The 20120-nt window shown below is 31.9% G+C and overlaps 1 long non-coding RNA gene across 1 annotated transcript in view; it reads left to right on the forward strand.

The window, feature by feature from the left end:
- The first annotated feature begins 3396 nt into the window (after nucleotides 1–3396).
- Nucleotides 3397–20120, forward strand: part of LOC123617392 (uncharacterized) — a 145513-nt gene continuing 128789 nt past the window's right edge. The window contains exon 1 of the long non-coding RNA XR_006725516.2: nucleotides 3397–3490. This is a non-coding gene — a long non-coding RNA (uncharacterized LOC123617392). The remainder of the gene's footprint in view (nucleotides 3491–20120) is intronic.

Here is a 20120-nt window from a genome sequence, read left to right on the forward strand (position 1 = left end):
ATGGAGCCATTTGCTTACTGAATCCAAGGCTTCATGAATTTCATCAATTTTGGAAAATCCTCAGTATCTCTCTGTGTTTTTATCTCTGTCTCATTCCGAAACTTCAATTAAATACATGTTAGACCTTATCATTCTATTCTCTACATCTCTCATCCTCCTCTCTTTTATCAATTTTCTTTTCTATGTTGTATTTTGGATAATATATTTAGATCTGTCTTTCTGTAAATTTTTTTATCCTTCTTTTCATTTAGGTTGTAGCTTATCAGTGTTCCTGGCTTGTTGTAATATTTGCTATTACAGTAACTCAGCTAATGATCGCTAAGCAGCTTGTCTCCAATAAACCATTAAAATTCAAGGCTCCAAGTTACTGGTATCAGTAGAAACTTACAAAATAACGTTTGCTTTGGCTTAAGTGTTTTCTTTGAACTCATTTTAGATTTCTCTTAGATTTTTACCCTTGGTTTATTATTATTGCTTAATTATGAGCTCTGTCAAAAATATGAAAGTGCATTTGTTATATCATAGTCAGCATTTCTAAAGGTTTATAAAGGAATAGTTTTAAGAATATTTAATCTGACGTGTTGCCAAGAGTAGAATACTATTTTATTTGTATATGCAAATCAATAACTGACTGTACTTCAATTAAAAAAAGTAAAGTAGAAAATTACACAAACAGTAACAGTCAGCAAATGGTGTCTATGACATTGTGCATGATATGTAAATTGGTGGAAATGTTCTGCTGCCACTGACCTTTCCTTCATCCATTATGTGCTTGTCATGGTATAGTTACTTAATGGTATGTCACTTGAATTCATGTCGTAATTATTTATTTAGAATAAAAACATTTAAATCATTTTATATATCAAGGTTCTTTGTGTTTTGGATGTTATGCTAAAAAGCCAGTGTTTAATGTGAACGTCATGTAAAGATACCAAGAAGCTTAATGTAGACAACATGCAAGTGCGTTCATTCTTTACTCCAAGGAAGGGTTTAACTTCATTTTGTAAAACAGTTTGCATTCATGTATATGACTCATATTGGTAGAACATAAAGATACTTGTTTTTGAAGCACATGATGTATTATTCGGAAATTTTCTATACTTTAAGAGTTGGAACTTACCATTCACAGTTATGTAAATGTTTACTCTTTTTTTTTCCACTCTAATTTTACGTTGAGCCCCAAAGCTACACTCAATAAAAATTATAGTCATATTTTGTATTTAAATAAATTATGTTTCATATAATTTAGCATCATTTATAGGCAACAAACTAGAAAAGAAGAGGATTTGACATACATGTCTAATATTTTAGTTAATAACTTGCTGTATATATTGACACCATTATTCAGAAAAGTAAACTAGTGAGAGCAAAGCAGTTTTGTGGCTTCTGTTTCTTAATTGTCTTTTAGTCCTGCATGTAATACACAGAGGTAAGACAATAAATTATTGTGAAAATAAGCTGACTTTATAGTGAGCTATTTACAAATATCTCTTGAAAATAACCTAATACTCTTTGAAGAGGAAGAAAAAATGACAGATTAAATTCTAGTTCCTCAAATTATTTGCATAGACTGATTGACATCAAAATCCATACTCTCGTTGAAAAACTCAGTATCTTGTTATATTCTGAATTGTTAATTTTTATTTGATAGTTCCAATGGTGAACACGCTTAAATGTTTTAAATCAACACTACAATTGTATGCATGAGACATTTTATCTAGAAAGAACACAGAAGTACCCTATTACTGAATTAGAATTACATGTCAATTCATGATAAAAAATAATAACCCCAAAATCCCTGGTGTGAAAATTCCAATAGATTATAAAGGTTGATTTTTTCTTTCTGGAATAGTCATCAGTCAGATGAGGCCTTCATAGTATGGATTTACCAAAACTCAGTATGTCTTTCCTTACTGCCATTTGAGCTCCCGATAAAGTTCTGTACAATTCTTTTTGAAAAGGAAATTGTTTTTGTCAGTTTTCTAATCCTTTGGATTTTCTTCCTAAAATCTCTTTTTAAAATTCAATGGTGAAATCTGTATATGGTGGATATTTACATTGCCTTATTAAAGATACCCCACTTCATAATTTTTAATCTCTTTTGCAGTCACAATATGATTTACCATAATTGTGAGTATGTGAGCCTCTCTGGATCCAGAGTGTAGCTACATTTTACATGACCTCAAATCTTAATATTAGGGATTTCTGTCCCAATTTTTTAATTACTTTTCTTATTTAGATGAAATTAACATAATATACAATTAAATATTTTAATTTATAATTTAGTGTACAACGTACAATTTAGTGGCAGTTGGTCCTTTTGCAATGTTGTGTAACCACCACCTCTCTAGGATCAAAACTTTTTCACTGTCTCACAGAAACACCATATCTGTTAAGCAATTTTTCTTCATCCCCCTCCCTATACACTGGCAATTGCTAATCTACTTTGTGTCTCTATGGATTGGCCTGTTCTGGATAAGTCATATAAAAGTAAGCATACAATAATATGAACGTTTCATGTCTGGCTTCTTTCATTTTGCATAGTGTTGGTGATGTTCACTCGAATTGTTGAATGTATCAGTACTTCATTCATTTTTATGACTGAATAATTTTCCATTGTATGTATAACCATCATTTATTTATCCATTTATCTGTTGGTGGACATTTCTGTTGTTTCTACCATCTGGCTATTGTGAATAGTGTTGCTATAAAAATTTATGAATATCTGAGTATCAGTTTTCACTTCTATTAGATATGTACCTAGGAAAGGAATTACTGGATCATATGATAATTCTGGTTTTAACTTTTTCAGAAACCACCAAATTGTATTCCACACAGTAGTACCATTTTATATTCTCACCATCAATGCATGAAGGTTCCTATTTATCCATGTTCTTAACAGTTGTTACATTATTAGTTATTGTTACCATTATTTTTAATAAATGTTTTCCTTGTTGGAGTAGAGTGGTAACTCATTGTGGCTTTGATTTAGATTTCCTTAATGGTCATCTTTCCATGTGCTTTTTGGTCATTTGCATATTTTCTTTGGAGAAATATCAAAGCCCTCTAAAAATTAAATTGTCTTTTTTGTTAACTTACAAGAATTCTCTGTATATTCCGGATACTAAACTCATCAGATTTGTAATTGCAAATATTTTTTATCCCATTCTGTAGGTTATATTTTCACTTTCTTGATAATGTCTACTTCAGACTGAAAGTTTGTGTCCCCCCCAAATTCATATGTTAAAAGTTAATCCTCACTGAGTTGGTATTTGGAGGTGGAGCATTTAGGAGGGAGTTAGGTCATGAGAGTAGAGGCTAATGAATAAAATTAATGCCCTTGTAAAAGATATTCCAGAAAGTTTCCCTTTCTCATTCTGCCATATGTGGACACAGGGAGAAGAAGAACATCTGTGAGCTGGGAAGCAGACCCTCATCAGACACCTGATCTGTTGGTGCTTTTATCTTAGACTTCCCAACCTCCAGTACTGTGAGTAATACATTTCTGATGTTTATAAGCCAAATAGTCTATGGTATTCTGTTATTGCAACCCAAATGTTCTAAGATAATGTCATTTGATGCATGAATCTTTAATTTTATGAAGTCTAACATATCTATTTTTTGTTGTTGTTGCTTGTGCTTTTGGTGTCCAATCTAAGAATCCATTGCAATTCTGAGGTCATGAAAATTTACTCCTATGTTTTCTTCTAATAAATACTTTTATTAGTTTAGCTCTCAAAGTTGTTCATCTATTTTTGAGTAAATTTTTGTTTATGAGTTGAGGTTGAGAGTCTGACTTGATTTTTTTTTTTTTTAACCATATGCCTATCCTATTATTCTAGTACCATTTGTGCAGAGAGATTCTTTTCTCTCATTGAATGATCTTGGCACTCTTTTCAAAAAAAATCAATTGGCCAAAAATATTTAGGTTCCTTCTAAATTCTTAATTCCATTTCATTGCTCTCTATGTTTGTTCTTAAGCCAGTACCACACTGTTTTGATTATTGTAGCTTTGTAGTAAATTTTGAAATCAAGATGTAGGTCTTTCTACTTAGTTTTTTTTGTATGTTTCTTTGTTTTCAGTACTGTTTTGACTATTTAGGGCCTCTTGCAATTCCATGTGAATGTGAGGATCAGCATTTCCATTTCCTATATAGAAAAGCCATTGGAATTTTCATAGTGATTGCATTGAATGTGTAGATTGCTTTGGGGACTGTTGTAATCTTAACAATATTAAGTCCATGAACATGTCATGCCTTTACATTTAGATATTCTTTAGTTTATTTAATCAATAGTTTATAATTTTCACTGTACAAATCTTTTACGTCACTGGTTAAATTTATTACTAGCTATTTTATTCTTTGGGATACTATACCAATTAAAATTATTTTCCTAACTTTCTTTACATGTTAATTGCCTGTGTATAGAAACACAACTGATTTTTTTGAGTTGATTGTATACCTTGCAACTTTGCTGAATTCACTTATTAGCACTAGTAGCTTTCTTTGGAATTTTCTTTATAAAATCAAGAATAGAATAGAAATAATTTTACTTATTCTTTTCCAATTTGACTGCCTGTTATTTCTTTCTCTTGCCTAATTGCTCTGGCTAGAACTTCCAATACAATGTTGAAAAGCAGTGATGAAAGCAGATATTTTTGTTTTGTTCCTGATCTTAGGGGAAAACTATCAATCTTTCACAATTGAGTATGATGTTAAATGTGCGTTTTTCATAAATGATACTAGTCATGTTAAGGAAGTTCTATCTACCCCTCATTTTCTGAGTATTTTTATCATAAAAGGGTGTTGAATTTTGTCAGATGCTTTTTCTGCATGTATTGAGAGAACCATGTATTGTTTTCTTCCTTCATTCTATTAATGTGATTTATTACTTTGATTTTCTTTTATTGAACTAATATTTCGCATCTGTGATAAACCTCATTTAATCGAGATGTATAACTTTTTAAATGCATTATCAAGTTTCGCATACTAGTCTTTTGCATCTATATTCATGAGATATATTAGCCTGTAGTTTTGTTTTGTTTTGTTTTTTTCATCTTAAATTTCTTTTCATTCACTGGCTTTGGTATCAGGGTAATTCTGGCCTCATACAATGTGTTAGGAAGTGTTCATTCATTTTCTATTTTTTTGAAAGAATTCAAGCAGGATTAATTCTTCTTAAGAATTTGGCAGAATTCACCCGTGAAGTTAACTAGTTCTGTACTTTATTTACTGGGAGGTTTTCAATTAAGTTTCTTGTTAAAGATCTGTTGAGATTTTCTATTTATTTTTTATTCAGTTTTGATAATTTTTGTGTTTCTAGGAATGTATCCATTTCTTCTAGATTCTCTAAATTGTTGTCACACAGTTTTTTTTAATATTCACTTATTATCCCTTTTATTTATATAAGGTCACTGTTTTTGTCCTAATTTTATTTCTAGTTTTTGCTATTTGCTTCTTAATTTTTTGTTTCTTCATTTAACTAAGTAATTGACAGAAACCAACCCTGAGGAAGCCTAGACATTAGACTTACTAATAGACTAACTGTCTTAAACATTCTCTAAAAGCTGTAATAAATTATGAACAGAGAGTGAAGGAAACCAGGAAAATTAATAGAGATTATCAATAAAGAGAGAGAAATTATAAAAAGAAAACTAAATAGATACTGTGGAGTTGAAAACTGTAATATCAGACATGCAGAAAATCACCAGAAAGAATCAACAGCAAATTTAAGCAGAAACAAGAAAAAATCAGCAAAATTAGATATAGGGCAGTTGAAATTACACACTATAGGAGCAGAAAGAAAAAAAAATGAAGAAAAACAGAACCAAGGGAACTATGGGATATTATCACCAACATACACTTTTCTATTAGAATTTTATTAATTTTGTACTTAAACTCTACATTCATACACAAGGAATGATTGCTGGATGAGAGTTCCTAAGTCTGTTCTCTGCACTTTTGCTCTTATTATTTATGTTTACTTTCCCTTCAGTCAAAGAAATACATACGTAGGCATTATGGAAAACAGAAAAAAAATTTAATTCTATAATCTCCTGATAAAAGGGACTAGTATATAATTTTCCTATTATACAAGTAACCTAAATATTCATAATCAAATAAGCTGCATAATTATTCAGTATTTAATAATTTATTGAAAATATTCAGTGAAAATGAGTTTCTGAGACAAGAATCTAATATAATTAAGATTATATGACAAGGCCTATATGTGTAATTAATTTATTTTTAATAAATTTTAACTGTTAGTAATACACATTTGACATTTAACATATAAGCTACCATGCTATTTATATCAATTAACACACTTATGTAATGTCAATTTGCAGTTTAAAGATTAATTACTATGAAATCAATTTGCCATAGACTACTATTTAAATGTTAATGTGTCAAAATTCTTTGTGATTACAAGGCAAGCATTCAATTTAGTCATATGAACATTTATTATTTATATTATGTGTGAAATAGCCAATAGCAAAATAATTTTCTGAATGTATATGTCAGTAGCAAAAGTTATTTTGAAATAAAATATACTGACATAAAATCAAATTTTATGTCAGTTTTAAAGAATCAATAGCTTATTGATAAATAACATCTCAGAACTTCTTTTTAATCATCCATTATATTATGTTTTTATGACTGTAATTATTCTAAGAATATGTAGAACAACAGTAAAAAGATGGAGCCAGAAGGTAAATTCACGTAAGAATCAGTTAATGAGAAACAGAACATAATTTAGGACTTAGCTTGTTATCTTTCTACTGTGTTTATTTGTGGCCTAGAGAACAGCTGCTCTGTATCGAGACTGGCATTGCATTGAAACTGTTTCCACTGCAGCAGGTGATGAGAACCCGAGTTCAGACTGGCTTAGATGAAAAGGCATATGTGTCGTCTTATATAAAATATAATGATGCCTGTGGAGACACAGTACCACAGCATCAGGAGATTAGGACCCTCTCTCCCTGTCTCTGTCTCCCTCACCCTTTCTCATCTTGGTCTGGCTTTCCTCTCAGTTGACATTGCTTCTAGGCCGGCTTTCAACCTGATAGATATTCTCTAACTCAGACTTAAATTTTCCAAAGTTAAAAATTGTGCATGTCCTTCTCAGCCAATTAATTCAAACTGAGTTCCATGCACGTGGGCTGGGTCATATGCCCATCTCTGAACAAATAATTATGGTCAGTGAATAAAATATACATACTTATAAGGGCTAAATCATATAACCACTACTAGTGATCTCCAAAGAGCCTGGAATTAAAAACCGCAAAAATGAAGAAAAAATAATAAAGGGGCAGAGTAGAAGAACAAATATACAAAAAAATCTCCCGCTGATCATAAAACTGAATTATTGACTTCCCTCTGCATTACATTTTTTTCGGTCTCATGTACTAATTGGTTTATAAAGCACACTGTAAATAACCAACACCAATCAAGAAGTATGTTCAGGAATATTTTAAATACTTTTACCAGAAAAAGGGAAATATGCTGGGCAAGCAAAACCACAGATACCCACTATCAGAACAGGTCTCACTTAGGTATTTCTAAAGCCATAATCCAGGAAAAAGAAAACTCAGTTCTAAATTGAAACAATAAAGAAATACCCTGAAGACTAATAAGACACAGTTGTAAGCTGAAAACACTATGCTGCCTGCCAGTTTGTGGTTGTGTCATAAAAGTTCCAGGAGAAAAGCATACAGATATATACTTTAGTTCTTCTCATAATAGAGAAATAGGTTTACAGAAATATAACTATTACTAGGAAATCAAGTAAGAAGACATATTAATAGCATATTAATAGGGGAAATGTTTAGTAAAATGTGGTATAGATGGTAGGTAGATACTGCTGAAAGTAAAGTGGAATGTACTAGATGCACTCCACCAAAATAGTTAATCCTCCAAATGACTTGTTGGATTTAAAGCAAGGTACAGAAAATATACAATTAAATAACATTTGCATTAAAAAAAAAAGCATAAGAATACTATATAATTTGTAGAGTGATGGTACTGGTCAGAAGATTTATTGCCTCTGGGAGGAAAACAAGAGGAGACTAGGACAAAGGGAAACGATCAGATAACTTCTGTACCATGCGCTATATTCTGGTTTCTCAGAAGGACAGCTTTTTCATATGTGATGTTAACTTGTCAGGTCATAAATAGAACAGAGCAAGAATGCATAGACAGGGAGGAGAAGATAAAGTATAGAACCTCAGGGAAACTCTGAGTAGATGAAAGTAAAAGCGGGAAGAGGATACGGAACAAGACAGAGAAGCAGCTGAGAGAGGAGCCGGCCACTCAGATACTGGGGAGGCGAGGAGTCACATTCAAGAAGGGGGTCCCAGTGACTTGTGTTCTAGAGAATGAGGGCTGTGAGAACTGAAGATCCAGGAGACTGAGGCCAAAAGTTGAAGTAAAAAAGGCAAGTCAGATTACTGCCATTTTAAATAGAAAGGTGGAAAGTGAGGTAGTTGGGTCAGCAACAACACTCTGATGGTTTTAATAGTAAGATTGTTTCAGTTGTCTGTACAGTACTCTGTATGCAGTCGCTGGCCCTTGACTTACATATATTTAATCTTCACACAATGTTGGGAGGTTGGCACTATTATTTTCCCTGTTTTTAGACATGTTTTAGTCAAAGGTACAGCAAGATTAAGTAACTTTCCTAAGGTTTCAAAGTTAATGCTAGTCTATCCAGTTCTGATGCCGCATGCAAACTACAGAATCAATGTTTGAACGCTGTGTTTGTTACATGGCAAGACGTCAAGTGCCAACTGAGACAAAGAGAGAATGATTCCTTAATCAGGGTTAGAGGGATGTAAATTCCAATTACATACTGAAATGAATTGTGCCTTAAATTTTGTTTGGTTTTGGTCATGGTAGACAGAAGAAATGATTCAAAGGAGAAAAAAAAAAAAAAAGATGATCCAGAACATTTGAGTAAAATCTGAGTTGTAAGATTGGAGATGGAATCAAGGATGTAAGTGGGGTGATTAGCTTTGTAGAAGAAGAAGAATCAGTTTTGAGATAAAGAAAAGGGAGTGAGAGTCATGCAATCATGATCCCTAAGAAGAGAAACTGAAGGTTTTCACAAAATGGAGAGCAAATTTGTCTGCAGAGAGTGAGGGGGAGAAGGTTGAGGAGAATAGTTTGTATTTAAAACTTGAAAAATATCTGGGAGCACTAATTAGAGATTATTGTTGTTTGTTAAGAATAAAAGCTCTAGATTGAATAGCAATGAATAGGTAATGGAATCAATCAGCCTGGTTTTGTTATTTTTGGTAGCATCCATCCAGAGTACTATGGTGTTAATCTTATAAGAATATTCAGTGAGAAACAAAAAATAGATTAAATGTATTAAACAAGAAGGATGTCATTTTCAGTAATTTGTAGGTTTTTATGCAAATGATATTATTTTCATCTTATGTGGTATCTCTTCATTTACTCCATTATTCAGTTTCTACATTCTGCCACATTATAATTTAAACTCAACACATCTTAATTTCTTAATGTTCAGTAACATATTTTAACAAGACAGCATTAAAAATTAACCTTGCAGAACAAAGCAGTTAAAGTTTTAGCTTTATGATAATGTATACAGATATAGTAAGGAAATAGATTTACATTTTAATATAAATTTTTGGAAATATTAAAAAGAAAGATATTTTAAAATTGGTTTTTTTCTCATAAATTTCTGTTTGAAATAATTTAATTATATTGAAAAATAGTATTTTTAATACTACTATATTTTTTAAAAGGCTTCAGAAAAGCTTCACATGCAGCCTTAAATACATGCAACCCTAAAGCAAAATTATGCCTAAGAAATTGAAAATATTGAGGATGATAGTTCAAAGTAAAGATACTTACCATTAATTGAGGCTTATCATAACTTTAAAACATGTATCAGAAAACAAAACATAGGATATTAGATTATAAACTATCTGTAGGGTACGCTACACTTCATCATACAAATTCCTTATTATACATCATATAGATTATATTAAAAATGGCCAACAGTGTAATATATTGATATATAAATTGGTACATAAATTTTCGATAAAGTATTTATCATCATGCCACTGCTAGATTACCCTTAATAAGTGGGTAAGCCAAGTTATAACTATTCTCCTAGACTTGCCTTTCCAACCTTCTCCTGCTGACTTTTCATTTATTGAGTTATTTATTCCGTCAGCAATCACTGCTATGTTAAAACAAGATGCCATGTGCTGTTAATTCAATACGGAATAAAAATAGAGAGACTTCTACTACAAAGCAGAGTCTATGACGCAAATGAACTTGTTTACAAAACAGAAACAGACTCACAGACATAGAAAACAAACTTAGGGTTACCAGGGGGAAAGGGGTGTTGGAGAGATAAATTGGGAGTTCAGGATTTGCAGACACTAACTACTATATATAAAATAGATAAACAACAAATGTCCTACCGAATAGCACAGGGAACTATGTGCAATGTCTTGTAATAGCCTATAATGGAAAAGAATATGAAAACTAATATACACACGTATAACTGAATCACTATACTGTACACCAGAAATTAACACATTGTAAATCGACTATACTTCAATAAAAAAAAAATAAGTAAATAAGAAGTGAACTAAATTTGGGAACTACTGGGTGTAAATAAAGTTAGAAAAGATTTTGCAGAAAGAAAAAGCAGAGTCTACGATAAGGTAACTCTAGGCAGCAACTAGAAAATGGCAGACTTTGTGTTAAAGTGCTTTGCATGCAGTAATTCAAGCATCATCTTAACAAACCTGTGAGTTGTGCGCTACTACCACTGTTACTTTACAGTGAGATAACGTAAGTTCAGTAACTTGGTACCCTCAGAGCCAGGAAGTAGTAAAGAGGGAAACAGGGTTGAGACAGAACAAATTCTCTATATAGTCCCACACGAAACACACTCTTCACCAATTTTTAAATGTCTGCCTTCTGCCTGGAGTGATGTCTTTGCTTTTATTCTCAGCATAATTGTTATCACCCTTTATATGGTAGATTCAATAAATATTAGTAAAATGAATGAAATAATGTTTGTTTCTCTCAATGTCATATCTGGGCATAACCATGAAATGGATTATCTAGTTCTAGGTACTGTCTCCGGCTGCCTTGTAAGATTGCATTTCCTTTTTGTCCCAAAGGCCCCTAATGATTTGTGCCAGAGCACACAGTCCTCCAATGCATAGGTCTCGGGACTTCATCAAACACTTTTCCTATCAGTACAATAAATTTTGACCACACCTATTGAACATGTATTTGCTGATTATAAATTATATACATGTTAAAACTATAATGCAGATACAGTCATTTTCAAAGACTGAGCTAAAGTTGAAATTCTTTAAAAATATATTGAAATGACTTCTGGGTTGTGAAGTTTGATGTGATCATAAATTGATTCTCAAGGCATAATGCACCTGAAATGAGGTTCATGAACAATAGTGGATATAAGTCTTTATATCAAAAAGTTTTCTTAATTCTTTAAGTTTCAGACCCCAGTAGATAACCAGGGCTTTTATCTTGTAGGAAAGACTGATTGTGATCCCACAGTTAAGTGCAGAAATGTCAGCTCTACCAGTCTTGTTTCCTTAGACTTATATATTATTATCTTCAACCTAGTTTATTTAGAAGAATCTTTAAAATAACCTTTGTATTTTATGGAGTTTGCCTTAGTTTAACTTAAAATAGATGGTATAATATATATTAGTACTGGAGACACCACTGTCAGCATCCCCGTTCTTCTCTCAAATTACCATTAGTACCTTACCTGAAACATGATTATCGGAAATATAATTTGCCGTCAGTGCAAATCCATGTATAAAATATTGAAAAGTTTAACTTATTTTTAATATAGAAATTACCAGAAATATGAATTGTGTTTTTCCTGCATCCTAATGGCTTAGTGTGCATATCTCCTGGTGTGCACACCACACACACTGAAGTCCACAACTTAGGGAAAACACACTTAGGGGCCTGTCGTGTTTGAACATTAGGTCCATTTCTACATGTTCTGGGCCACATTCATGTTTTGCCAATAAGGAAAATAAGGGAGATTAACTGACCCAATCTGTACTAAGAATAAAACTGCTTACTGTGTTCATGCTCTATGCCTTTGGGGACTGTAGGATATGTTGTGACAAAAGCTTTTATCAGCACTATGTGTCCTGATCCCTTGGGTCTGACTTTGTTATCTTGTCTGTTATACTATGTAGTTTTTGAGTCCTTGGTCCTGGCACACTGGTAGGTCATTGTGGAAACCCAGATACTTAGGTGGAGGGGATGGTGGTGGAATAGCTCTCTACCACTGGTAACTCTAGGAATACTACACTCTTGTTTTTAAACAGCCATTTTTGGCACTTTTCTTTTGCACCTATGGATAAAAGGGATTAATAGTTTTTAAAACTCTCTGTATATGTTGTCACAAAACAAAATCTAAATTGTTTGCAGGTTGGCTTAAATCCTTGGAGGATTTATAGTGTGTTTACTATAGCATAACTCATTCCATTCAGGGCAATGTGACTTAGTTTTAGGGAGATGTATACAAAATTTAACAATATCATAATTGCACTACCAAGAAGTATTCCTTTATAAAACTAACACTGAAATTATTTCTATCAAGTAGTCAAAGTATAGTTAAATGTAAAAATTTTAAAGATTTGCAACAAATTAATTTGACCTATTTACTTGCATAGGGTATACGTGTATGTGTGCGCTTGTATGTATAGTTTGTATACATAGTCATATAAAGTACATAATATCTGTGTAAATAAATCAAATTAAATAATACAATTCAAAATTATACACACAAATATGCACACGCACATATACATATATATGAATACACACAGAGAGATATATGAAATGTATGAGAAATATATGAATATAGAGAAAGAGATTATATTTTTATATTTCAGATTATTATGGCTTTGCACTTACTATTCTGCTCAATTATTTATGATCAAGATTGTGCCTTGCTAGTACAACTAATATAAAAACAATGTACTCATCTTTTACCTGGACTGGATCCTATTTGTCTGAATTTGGTAAGCCACATAGTTTATCCTTCAAGAAATGAATACCATCCAAAGATGAGTAGAAGAAAATATGTAAAATTAAAGGCAGGTTACAGATTACAGAGAGTGGAATTTTTTTTCTGGGACCAGAAAAGTTACCTACTGTGCTTTTATATGGGGACACAGCTTTCAGGGTGAGTTAGCATGGTAAAATAATGGAGTCAGGGAAGAAAGCCTTTTCTCAAGTACAGCATGGTTATTAGCAACACCTCCTTCAGAAACTTCTCTTTCTGCTGCCTGTCCCTTCCTCTATTGCTTTTCTCTATGTTGGCTGTATCTCCTCTGAGTTTCCTTAGTCAGATCGTATCATTGTTCTCTATCCCTAAATATGAAACTTCCTTGTTGAGAACAGATTCCATTCCATCGGGCTCTTCAAGCTCAAGTTTATGAATAACTTCCATTCTTTCAATAAATACTTATTGAAAGTCTGTATATGTAGGGATACAGTATCAGTATATCATTTTATTATTGTCTTTTGTTTCCTTCAAGAGGGGAAATCATGCTGAATCTATTGTTACAAATGAAATGAGCTACATGCTACTTTTATGTTGGAAAAAAATTGTGCCTTCACAACTATGATTTTACCTTTGTAATATTCTTCAATGGAAATTTTTACTTTGAAATGAATCAATCTCTCACCTTTGAGAATTTTGGCGGCAATCGACAGGGTTTGCAAGTCATTCCTCTGCAGGGTTATTGGAAAAAGAAAGAGCTAAATGATGAGGGGGAAAGGAAGAAAATCACAAAGTTGAACAGGAGATCTTATGATTATGTCTTAAAATATATAAAAACATTAAAGAAGCTGAAAAGGAGGAAACAGAGAACTTACACACGTACTACTGAAACAACTGAGGTGGAGGAAGCCGCCATGGGTCTGAAAGGGTGGGCAGTCTGTGCATAAGAGCCATATTTCTTAGACCAGGGGCCAAGGGGAGAGCTTACTCTTTGGGTGGTTCTTAATTAATCACAACCTCAGATAAGATTCAAATACTTGATTCAAGGGAGAAACAAATAAGCATAAGGCTTCAACAGGAGTAAAACAACTTTACTAGAATCTCAGTGTAACTGAAAGGAAGAGAAACCTTAGAACAATTTTTAGTGAACAATAAATTATAAATCTGACTGCAGATTCAAGATGCCATTTTGCAGATTCTTTGGTTGCATTGTAGTAGATTCAAAATCGCTTATAAAGAATTACTGTAACTTTATGAAAAGTATCTCATTCTTTTAACATTCTGTTTTAAAGTCTTTTTCAATTAAAATAAAACCTCATACTACTTGAATTCATATGTCTAATTCATCAGGGCCTCTACACACATCTAGAAAAGGAATGGGATATCTACTATGATTACTCCATATCTAGTCATTCTTAATTATAGAATCTAAGTGAAATTTTTCTTTATAAAGATGTCATCACCAATAAATTTCATGAGATTGATAGTTCTTACATATGATACATGTTTCACATATAAATTTGAAGTGTTCCTCTGTACTCTGAACATCTTGTAGTTTTGAAATTCATTAACTCCACAAAGACTTGCTTTGGCAAGCTTTTGGGCCATGTACTGGGAATTTCTATGCTGAACATGCTAGACATGTTGCCTGCCATAAAGGAACTAAGAAACTACTGGGGGAATTGCTTCTAATTCTGAAGTAAAAAAGCAATTACAGCACAGGACACCACTGAGGCTCATAGCTCCCGAGAAGCCCATTTGGTTGTTTATAATGACATCTGGGACGAAGTAGTGTCTAAAATAAGATCAATTTAAGATGAGTAGGGTTAGCTGATAAATTAGGAGGAGATGAAGAGTATATTTCTAGCAGAAGTAAGAGTCAGAGCAGTATCATTTATATGTGGAAACTAAAAACCATGACAAGTTAGTGACTATAACAAAAAAGAAGCAGACTCACACACACAGACAATAAACCAGTGGTTACCAGTAGGGAGAGGAAAGTGGGAGGAGCAACATGGAGAAGAGTAAGAGGTACAATTATTATGTGTGAAAAAAAGCTACAAGGATACATTGTACAATTCAGGTAATATAGCTATTATTTTATAATAACTGTAAGCGGAGTATAACCTTTAAAAATTATGAATCACTGTATTGTACACCTATAACTTATATAATATTGTGCATCAGCTATAACTTAATAAAAAAAAGTTTATAACAAAAGCAAAGTTTATAAAGGAACTCAAAGTTTGCCTGGAAGAAGCAGAAAGAGGGGGTGGCTAGTGCCAGAGAGTAAGTAGGAACCAGACTAAGAGTGTAAGGAAGAAAGAGAGAGGGATTATGAGTAATGCCTGGGGTTCTTGTTTAAGCATTTGGGTACAGTTGATGGGTGCCACTTACTGAGATAGAGAATTTATAGGAAAGATTATTTGAAGGACGTGTCAACTTAAGTTTTTGTATATATTGGGCTGAGGGATTTTGCGATCATACATATTGAGATGTCTTGTAGGTACTTGGTATTCTGAGAGAAAATTGAACTGGAGGAAAAAATGTGGAACTCGTCAAAAAATAGTTGATAATTAAGTAATGGGTGTAGGTATATTTCTGCATGGGTACTATAGAGAATAATTAGGACTCAGGATATAATTCATACAACACCAAAACTTATATTTTATTTTCCTGTCCAATTGTTTAAAATTTAACCATGAAAATAAGAGATTGTGTTGTTGAAATTCAAGTGTGATTCAAACATATTCATTGTTTTATACTACCACTGATAGACTCATAGTCTCACAATTTAATAAGATAACTTTACCTACATACACTGGAAATACAGTGTGTATTTAGCAAACATATTCTGAATTCTAGATAAATTTTGCTTGACAATGTGTATTTTCCATTAAGAATGTTTTAATATTAAACAAAAGTGATTTCAGTTTAGCAAGGTATTAGATTTGATAAAAAGTAAATAATAGGGATATCTAAATTTATGCTTCAAGCTCTTCTTGCAAAATGACAAGGTAATTTCTTTAGACTGAATCATTCATGTATTTGCTTCATCTTTTCAATTTTCCTGTGTAAAAATAGGTTTAGTTTCTCTGTGTGCTAGAGATCTGAGGATTAAGTCAAAGGCTCTTTCCAATTTCAGAAATCTCTAGATACAAATACAGATTCATTGTATCTATTCGTTTAGTGAAACAGTTTGATTGTTATAACTATATCAAATATATTACTGTGAAAAAGTGCACCCCACTGGTATAAAGTTAAGGAATAATATTAAACCTTCAGATCTGCAAAGCTTTATGTCCAGCATATTAAAAGTATGTTTCATCCGTACAGTGGGGTATTTTTTTAGAAATGAAAAATATTATGCCACAACTAAAATTAGATACATTCAGTTGTGAAGATTCAAAACCCAATAAAGACCAAATGATACAGTAAAGTATCAAAAAATAGGTTTTGTATTCCAAATAAGAAAAAGAAGATAAAATAAGCATCAAGTACTAATTCAGGTTTTTTTAAAAATAGCATGGTTAATAAAATAGAAGTTAAGGTGTATGAATCTAAAAGAATATACTTGTTCATGCTTTCTTCCAGAAAGAAGAATATGGAATACACATTTTTAAACTTAGAATCAATAACTTATGTTGCTCCAAAAATACTCAGGTCTTTATAACAACTTGAGGATATTATTAAATATCTTGTAACATGGCATAGCATACATATTTATTTTATACTACCTACTTTTCATGCTTTTAAATCCTCAGTTTTAATCTAGTTTTGTATTTGTATAAAAAGGACCTAATGAGTCATGTGTGACTCCTTAGAATTGTTATGTAACATTATATCTCACAGCATGTAGTTTAACTTTTAAATAGACATTTAAGCATTTGCTGCTCATTTTTCTTGCCTGTGATCTTAAAATAATAGTTTTACAACGAATACAATAAAAAATAAAATATATTCCTGGGGCAAAACAAATTCTCTCTACGTATATAGTGGTAAATAGAACAGTGCCAATTCCTTATATGTAAATTTAAAAATTTCATATAGCTGGGGAATATTTGAGTAAAAATCATATCCATGACTTTGTGTCCATATATTGTACTATGCCTTGAATGCTGGAATTCAAAATTGTAAATATTAATTTTTAGGAAATTACATATCTGAGTATTAGTAATAAATACATCTTCCTTAGATAGCATTATCTTGAGCATTTTATTAGTGAATTAAATACAGCAGTTCTAAAATGTATTTTAACTCTATATCATTGTGGCACATTAAGAAAAAAAAGATGGATGTAATTGATCACACTATTAGGTTTGAGTGATTGAATACAATTTAAAGAGTCTCTGATTTTAAATATAAATTGTCTAATTAGACTCTTGCATGAAATGTGTTTCTTAAATTCCTGCGGCAAATTGTAAGCTGAGCAAGTCTATTTCTCATTTATCCTATATATTTTATTGATCAAATAATAAAAGAGTACATAAATTTAGTTTTACTGTAGGTTTCCTCAAAGTTATAAAAGTTTATCACTGGATTTAGTAAAAACTTCAAAGTGCTGGAGGTATAGAGAGATACCATATACAAACTGTAAAAGAGTCTAAAACTCAAACTTTTATTTTAATGTATACTTGTAGTTGTCACAGAAATAAGTATAGTGGTTCTGGTGGTGTCTATATAAGTGTCATGGAGAAACAGCCAAAATAAGTTATTTATATTTTCAAAAATACTCACTCCACAATCTACTTATGTATGAAACTGTGCTAAGTAATACTGTAGATAAAATAAAGATAAGACAGATGCAAGCAGAGGACTCAAATATATATGTGTATATGTAATATACTAAAGCAAAGTCATTTGTCATCAGGAAATGTGTAAGAATACAATTTTGTGAATTTCAGAAATACTGAAAGTAAAAGGGTATTTCTGAAACTTTTCTCATGAGACGTTATTCACGCTAGTGTAATAAAATAGATATTATTTGCAGATGAGTGCTCAAACCAAATTATTATATTTTCATTAATCTGCATTCATTGCTCCCTAAATAATAGAAGTTAGGTTTATATTGAGTTTGCAATTTTTTCCCCTTTCTTTAGATTTTGCCATTAGCACTATTGGAGGAAAAACTGAGAATTAGAAAGAAGTACAGGATTTCATATGAAGTACATTACATGATAAAAATTTCATAAATTAATTGCTTTCTAGTCATTTTGGTCTTATGACCTCTTCCAAAAAAAGATGGAAACTTAATTTCATTTCCCTCTTTCACAAAAAGCACCCAGGTCTTTATGGCCTAGATTTAATATTCTGTTACTTCATTTTACATGCAAATGTAAGCCTTGTATCAAATAATAAAAACATTTAAAAATTGTTTAAAATTCTAGACTGTATATTAAATGTTTTATGTGGATAATTTCATTTACTCTCCATAATAGCCCAATATATTACCTTCCCCTTTCAAAATGGAAAAAACTCAGACATAGAAATTTTATAAGATTTAATTACAAAGTTATACTGCTACCTTCTCATCATCATCTTCATCATTTTATTCATCTTCATTATTGTAATGAAAGAGACTAAATAATATGTTTACTTCCATGATGCAATGAAATGTGTTTTTCAGCATGAAATGAATGCTTAACTCTTCTAATAAATTGTAAAAGCTAAGTAATATTTTGGGAATAAATTAGTTCTTTTGGCATCTTTCCTGTTGCCAAAAGGAACACAGATAAAGTGCTATGAGAGATAGAATTCTATTGTTAAAATAAGAAACCATCTTCAAAAATAGAGCATTTGGACTGAGTCTGAAAGATAATACTGAAAGAGAACAGGGGTGTGTGTGAATCTAAGTCTAAATGTGAGCTTGACCAATGTGAGGGCTGAGAACACCCAGCTGAGTGACCGCAGCTTGGGTCTAGAGGTTTCATTGATCTTCCTTGCAATTCTGGAACATGATGTTGTGGCTGAAGAGGAAGCACCAGGATATATAAACTGGCAGAGAACAATAGTAGGTAATTGGAAAGTCACAACTAGGATGTTTCTAGAAATCTGCATCAATGCTTCATCCACTGGGCTGCATTTTAGGGGATTCCTTATGAAGAGGACAGCCAAACCAAACAGGGCTCACCTCAACACAGAGTAATAACGTTTCTACAATAGGAATTTAGGAATGTTAAATCTTAGGGGTTAAATGTTAAATTTAGGGGTTAAATCTTATGGCAACAATGAGGAAAATACCAAAGACACTTCCTTTTAAAGAGCTTACTTTGAGGCTTCGCGTGACTTCTGCTCACACCTCCTTCACCAGAACTGACCATTGTCAGCTGCAAGGGAGTTAAAACGAATACTTCAGTTGGACAAATTGCTGCTTCAAAGGATATTAGATTTGTGTTGTAAGCAAGAAGGACCAAAAAGACACCAGCAGTGTCTACATTGGGATATGAAGGGCCTTTACACTCCAGAGAATGAATGAGAAAAGAGGGAGAATTCATAAAATGAGAAAAATCCTAAAGTGTGGCAGGCACGCCATCCTCAGTTGAAGTTCATAAAACCTAAATTTCAGGTTCCTCACATATTTGGTGCCTTCTGAGGCTTTAGCGGGCTTTCTCATGAATGTATATATTTATAAAATTTGCAAAATTATGATATTTAAATGATTTTAAATTGGTTAAAAGTATTCTCAATCTTTTTATCATAATTTTTCCTCTTATGTGCAGGGTGTGCAGGGTGGCATTGTTAGTATTTAGTCAAAGAAAATTTGAGTAAATAATGTTTCATAGTAAAAAATATTTTGGAACATCTCAATAAAACAATAGGAAATTATAGAGTTCTAATTTGTTCATTAAAGGATAAAGGATAACTTATTTAGTCCCTTTTAAAGTTATTTATTATAAAATTGAGATAAAATAATTATTTAAATGTAATAAAATAATAAAAACAATGGCATCAATAGACATTATCTGGAAATCAAGCACTGGTATATAAATTAGGTTAGTTCAAATATAGCAGTTAATTAAGTGGAAGAGATAATTTTTAAGAGATGTTAACAAAGAAGCTCTTGAATTATT

Source organism: Camelus bactrianus, chromosome 2 (genome assembly GCF_048773025.1).
Source record: "Camelus bactrianus isolate YW-2024 breed Bactrian camel chromosome 2, ASM4877302v1, whole genome shotgun sequence".
Lineage (NCBI taxonomy): Eukaryota > Metazoa > Chordata > Mammalia > Artiodactyla > Camelidae > Camelus > Camelus bactrianus.